We start from the raw sequence: 6,812 nt of genomic DNA, 5'->3' as shown, positions 1-6,812 counted from the left end.
TTATTAAAAAGGTAAATGCAAACTCTTTTCATTCTGAAGGGCACAAACCACATTAGATTTCAGCCGTTAAACGCGCAAAAATGTCAGTACACCAGATAAATAAGCGCAACATATTATCAGTCGTATTGTATGCTTACAATACATATAGAAATGTGTTAATCGTTAACTAATATTATGGGATGGTGTTTTTTGAGTCGCGCCTTGATTTAAAAGATTGCATGTCTTGGTGGGTTTGCGTAGCTTATTGTCAATATCTTAACACCTCTTTTTAAGACTTAATTTAAAAAGGTTTTCTTTTCTTCTTAATTAAAATTTAAAAGCAATACTTCACCGCTGCGAAGCCCCTCTAGCGCTGACGTCCGAGGTTCGATTACCGTAAGCGAGTGCAGTGAGTGTGTACGCCTGATGAGCCAAGAATAAGGGGGAAAGACGTGTCGCGTACTCTTTGCATTATTTGACAGTAAACTATTTTCATCCATTCTATGATCTGCTTCTCACAACTGAAGGCACCGTGGCTGATGTTACCTGACTTGCTGGCCAACCATAAGCGTTACCTGGTAGGTAACCACCCACTCACTTCACTCCCTTACAGGAATCGAACCTCGGACGTCAGCGCTAGAGGCGAAGCCCCTAAAATTGCGCCACGGCGTGTGGTTCGTTTATTTGACAGCATGTAGATCAGGGTAATTACATTCACGGCATTCGTAATCTGATTCACAAACTGATTGTATGGGTGGTTACCTACCAGGTAACGCTTATGGTTAGCCAGCAAGTCAGCTCGAAGTGATCACTCGAGTGAAGGCAGCTTCACAAAAAAACAGATCCTTAACAAACTGTTATTGGTATATTTTCCCTCAATTTTAAAAGGTTTTCTTTTCTTCTTAATAAAAATTTAAAAGCAGTACTTCGCCGGTGCGAAGCGCGGGGATTTGAGTGACTGACGCATACAGACATATTCATGAGTGCAGGTACTTCAGAAAGAAAGCATTTAATAAAAAGGCTCCTTCCTTGGCGAAGTAAGGAAAAAGGAAGACCTTATATGGCATTCGTTTATAAAACAGCGGAAAAGCTGTGTTAAGGCTGCTTCACAAAAAAACAGATCCTTAACAAATTGTTATTGGTATATTTTCCCTCAATTTTAAAAGGTTTTCTTTTCTTCTTAATAAAAATTTTAAAGCAGTACTTTGCCGGTGCGAAGCGCGGGGATTTGAGCGACTGACGCATAAAGACATATTCATGAGTGCTGGTACTTCAGAAAGAAAGCACCGTGTAAACCTAAACTTTAAATTAAGTTCATAGACCTACAAAAGGTTGCCATTGATTTCAGGCAAGATTGCTTTTCTCATGTACAACTATATGTTGCATTCTTAACAGTAAGCTTGCACAGCTTGGTCATATTAAAACCTGAGTGCTGAACTGACAATGTCGTATACAAACAGAACTATAACAATCGTAATAAACAAACAAAAAAAAAAAGCGAAGAACCCCTGGATTTAATAAAAAGGCTCCTTCCTTGGCGAAGAAAGGAAAAAGGAAGACCTTATATGGCGTTCGTTTATAAAACAGCAGAAAAGCTGTGTTAAGGCTGCTTCACAAAAAAACAGATCCTTAACAAATTGCTATTGGGATATTTTCCCTCAATTTAAAAAGCTTTTCTTCTTAATAAAAATTTAAAAGCAGTACTTCGCGGGGATTATATATATATATATATATATATATATATATATATATATATATATATATATATATGTATGTATATATAGATATAGATATATATAGATATACATATATAGATATAGATATATATAGATATAGATATATATATATATATATATGTATGTATGTCTATATATATATATATATATATATGTAAGCTTATAAGTACTGCCTTACTTCTCTTTAAGAAAGGAAGATGTAATGATACTTGATTTAAACGATTCCATGTCTTGGTGGGTTTGCGTAGCTTATTGTCAATATCTTTACACCTGTTTTTAAGACTTATTGACTGAAACGGGCTTTCACGAAAAAAGTTAGGGCTTTGCTACAGGATACACCCTCCACAAGTTAAGCAAGTAAAAATAAAAGTGTATATTTCTGTTTTATTTAAACATTTTAAGTTTGTATGCATAGCCCCATTTGGCTGTTTTAGTTTTTTTTTTCTTTCTTCAGTAATATTAAATCTCCTTAAAGAAAAAGAACATATGCATTTTACTTTTTTTGTATCTCTTTAGTAATATCCATCCATCCATCCATTTTCCAACCCGCTGAATCCGAACACAGGGTCATGGGGGTCTGCTGGAGCCAATCCCAGCCAACACAGGGCACAAGGCAGGGAACCAATCCTGGGCAGGGTGCCAACCCACCGCAGTCTTTAGTAATATTTTAGTGTAAAAGGATAACCAGTATTTAAACCTTTTATGTTACTTTATAAAGTTATTTTACACAATGTTGAAAAATTAATAAGAAAGCTACATATTTTGGCAGCTGCTGCTTTAATTTTCAATGAAATGAAAAAAGCTCTCCAAGAGAAAACCTCAATGAAGAAGAAACACTTTGCACTATCTAAAAAGGAGAAACCCTCATTTATAAAGGTTTGCTGCAGATGACTTAACTGAAAATAAATTAATACTTCCAATGTGTATAATACATATTTATCTATTTTACTTATGCCTTTATTCCAGCAACTTGCAACATTTGAGGTACAATTTGTTACATTACTTTTGTTTTTTGGAGCACAGGCAGGTGAAGTGACTTCCTGAGGGTCACACAGTGGTGTCAGTACCAGGATTTGAACTGACAAGCTCCGGGTTTGCTGAAATATTACTGAAGATAGAAAAAAAACGAAAACGGGCAAATAGGGATATGCATACAGATGTCCATCCATCCATTATCCAACCCGCTATATCCTAAATACAGGAGCCAATAAGTGGATATGTATATATACAGTATATATATATATATATATATATATATATATATATATATATATATATATATATATATATATGTGAATGTATGTATGTAGGTATATATGTATGTCTATATTTATATATATATATATATATATATATGTAGATATGTAAATTTGTATATGTATATATATATGTATATGTGGATGTGTATATGTATATACAGTAATCCCTCCTCCATCGCGGGGGTTGCGTTCCAGAAGTAGAAACCATATGTTTATATGGTTATTTTTATATTGTCATGCTTGAGTCACAGATTTGCGCAGAAACACAGGAGGTTGTAGAGAGACAGGAACGTTATTCAAACACTGCAAACAAACATTTGTCTCTTTTTCAAAAGTTTAAACTGTGCTCCATGACAAGACAGAGATGACAGTTCCGTCTCACAATTAAAAGAATGCAAACATATCTTCCTCTTCAAAGGAGTGCGCGTCAGGAGCAAAGCCTGTCAGAAAGAGATAGGAAAGCAAACAAATCAATAGGGCTGTTTGGCTTTTAAGTATGCGAAGCACTGCGGCACAAACCTGTTGAAGGCAGCAGCTCACACCCCCTCCGTCAGGAGCAGAGAAAGAGAGAGAGAGAGAGAGACAGAGTTTGTTTCTCAATCAAAAATCAATACGTGCCCTTCGAGCTTTTAAGTATGCGAAGCACCGTGCAGCATGTCGCTTCAGGAAGCAGCTGCACAGAAGGTAGCAACGTGAAAATAATCTTTCAGCATTTTTAGAAGAGCATCCGTATAGTCTAGGTGTGCGAACAGCCCCCCTGCTCAATCCCCCTACGTCAGGATCAGAGAATGTCAGCGCAAGAGAGAGAGAGAGAAAAGTAAGTTGGGTAGCTTCTCAGCCATCTACCAATAGCGTCCCTTGTATGAAATCAACTGGGCAAACCAACTGAGGAAGCATGTACCAGAAATTAAAAGACCCATTGTCTGCAGAAATCCGCGAACCAGCAAAAAATCCGCGATGGAGTGAAGCCGCGAAAGGCGAAGCGCGATATAGCGAGGGATTACTGTATATGTATATGTAGATATGTAGATATGTATATATATGAATATATGTTTATGTATATATATATGTTTACATAACCTCTTTAACACAGTACTTCTCCGCTGCGAAGCGCGGGTATTTTGCTAGTATTAAATAAAGGGAAGCCAAAAACGTAAATAACACAAAATGAGAACTTAATGAACAACAAAGATATTAAATATTCAAGAAATAAAGGGCAATAACCATGGCTAAACCATAACAGAAATGCTTTACCTATTAGGTTTGCATGAACTTTAGCTCTAATCCTGACATTGGTGTTTAATAGGGATATTGGTAAATAAGATGCATTCTGTATTTCTTGGGAATGGATACACGGATACGTACTTCTGGCACAACTTTTTAGACAGAAACTTTCTCTCTCTTGTTTCACGTATTAGCTGACTGAATTGACTGGACAGTAACCAGGGGTAACACTTTTTTATTTCTGTTTGTAAGGATTTAACAGCTTCAGAAATGGAGTAAGACCTTTACATTTGAACTTTTTTTACATTTAGAAGAGTGCATCATTTCTTACTAAATCAATATGAAATTGTATTAAAATATTATAATGTACTTCAACCCTTTCTCACTGTTACATTAAATATGGTAGAAAATATTATTTTATTACTTGCGTTAACTATCTTTGTGTACTGTAAATTCAATTTGGGTGTTCCTACAGTAAATTTCAGGTTCGTGTCTGTCTCCTTCAAAGTGAAGCATAATTCCAAAATAAACTTCACATTTGATTGGCTTAATTGGTTTTATAGTATTCTTTTATTTCTCTGATGAGTTTTCTTTGTCATGTGTCAAAAACTGTATCATAGCACTTGTCTAAACCACAGCTGTTAATATGAACAAATTCAACATCTGTATTTTTTAAAGCATGTCCTGTTATTGTATTGGGTAATGTTGCAGCCTCACAGTACTTGGACTTTGGTTAAATTCCTTGTTATCAATGTATTTAAGTTCATGTCAACTTCCCCAAGAGACTGACAGTATAAACACATACTCCTAAACTAACTGACACTTTCATCAAGGCCTATTTCATGTTTTGTATCTGATTATGCCCAAGACATGCTCCAGCTCCTTGTGACCCAATCCAGTATAAGGCATGCTCAGAAAAGCTGGTTGGATACAGAAATACTCAATTAATATTTAACTCAATGATACCCATTCGATATTTATTTAGAGTTCCATGATTACATGAAAAAAGAGGTATCCCCATTTTGTAAAACATATTATTGAAATCCCGCACAGTTTCTTCAGGTGATCTATGTCACAACATGTCCCAGGTCAATGAAAAGGAGAAAGATCTAGGTCCTAATCAGTTGGGCTCTTTTTGTGCAGAGGGCAGCTTCTAGGGTGTCTAGCCTGGACCCCAAAGAAACTGAAAACTAGGCCAAGAGTGGGAGTTCATTTAGTTTAGATTAAAAAGTAAAATCAAGGGATCCTTTGTCAACTTCATCTGAAGTTCTCACACACAGACTCCAAGTGTCACTCCAGCACCAATACCAACCAGCTATGTGATACCACCAAAGCAGTTTGCAGAAGACCATTCTAACAACGCTCCCAACTTGAGGAAGCTGATAATTAAGCTGGGGCTGAGTATGAAAGCAAAGAGAGAAATGAATATACAGTAATCCCTCCTCCATCGTGGGGGTTGCGTTCCAGAGCCACCCGCGAAATAAGAAAATCCTCGAAGTAGAAAACATATGTTTATATGGTTATTTTTATATTGTCATTCTTGGGTCACAGATTTGCGCAGAAACACAGGAGGTTGTAGAGAGACAGGAACGTTATTCAAACACTGCAAACAAACATTTGCCTCTTTTTCAAAAGTTTAAACTGTGCTCCATGACAAGACAGAGATGACAGTTCTGTCTCACAATTAAAAGAATGCAAACATATCTTCCTCTTCAAAGGAGTGCGCGTCAGGAGCACTGAATGTCAGAAAGTGAGAGAAAACCAAACAAATCAATAGGGCTGTTTGGCTTTTAAGTATGCGAAGCACCGCCAGTACAAAGCTGTTGAAGGCGGCAGCTCACACCCACTCCGTCAGGAGCAGGGAGAGAGAGAGAGAGAGAGAGAGAGAGAGACAGAGGAAAACAAACAGTGAAAAATCAATACGTGCCCTTTGAGCTTTTAAGTATGCGAAGCACCGTGCAGCATGTCGCTTCAGGAAGCAGCTGCACACAGAAGGTAGCAACGTGAAGATAATCTTTCAGCATTTTTAGATGAGCGTCCGTAGCGTCTAGGTGTGCGAACAGCCCCCCTGCTCACACCCCCTACGTCAGGATCAGAGAAAGTCAGCGCAAGAGAGAGAGAGAGAGAGAGAGAGAGAGAGAGAGAGAGAGAGAAACAAAAGTAAGTTGGGTAGCTTCTCAGCCATCTGCCAATAGCGTCCCTTGTATGAAATCAACTGGGCAAACCAACTGAGGAAGCATGTACCAGAAATTAAAAGACCCATTGTCCTCAGAAATCCGCGAACCAGCAAAAAATCCGCGATATATATTTAAATATGCTTACATATAAAATCCGCGATAGAGTGAAGCTGTGAAAGGCGAAGCGCGATATAGCGAGGGATCACTGTAATACTATAGAAAGATTTGAATGATTTGCCTGAGAAGATGAAATGGTAACACTGAGGAATAAACTATAAGAAATTTAAGGCACTAGAAGAAGAAAAGTAGCAAATTTGAGAATACAATGAATGAGTTTGGACCTCAACTGGATGTGAAACATACTGTATATTCACGACGCAAGAGGGAAACAAGATGACCACTGCCAGCAGTGGAAGAATATCTGCCTAAGAAACACA

This window comes from Erpetoichthys calabaricus, chromosome 5 (assembly GCF_900747795.2).
Source record: "Erpetoichthys calabaricus chromosome 5, fErpCal1.3, whole genome shotgun sequence".
Classification (NCBI taxonomy): domain Eukaryota; kingdom Metazoa; phylum Chordata; class Cladistia; order Polypteriformes; family Polypteridae; genus Erpetoichthys; species Erpetoichthys calabaricus.
This window is presented reverse-complemented; position numbering follows the sequence as displayed.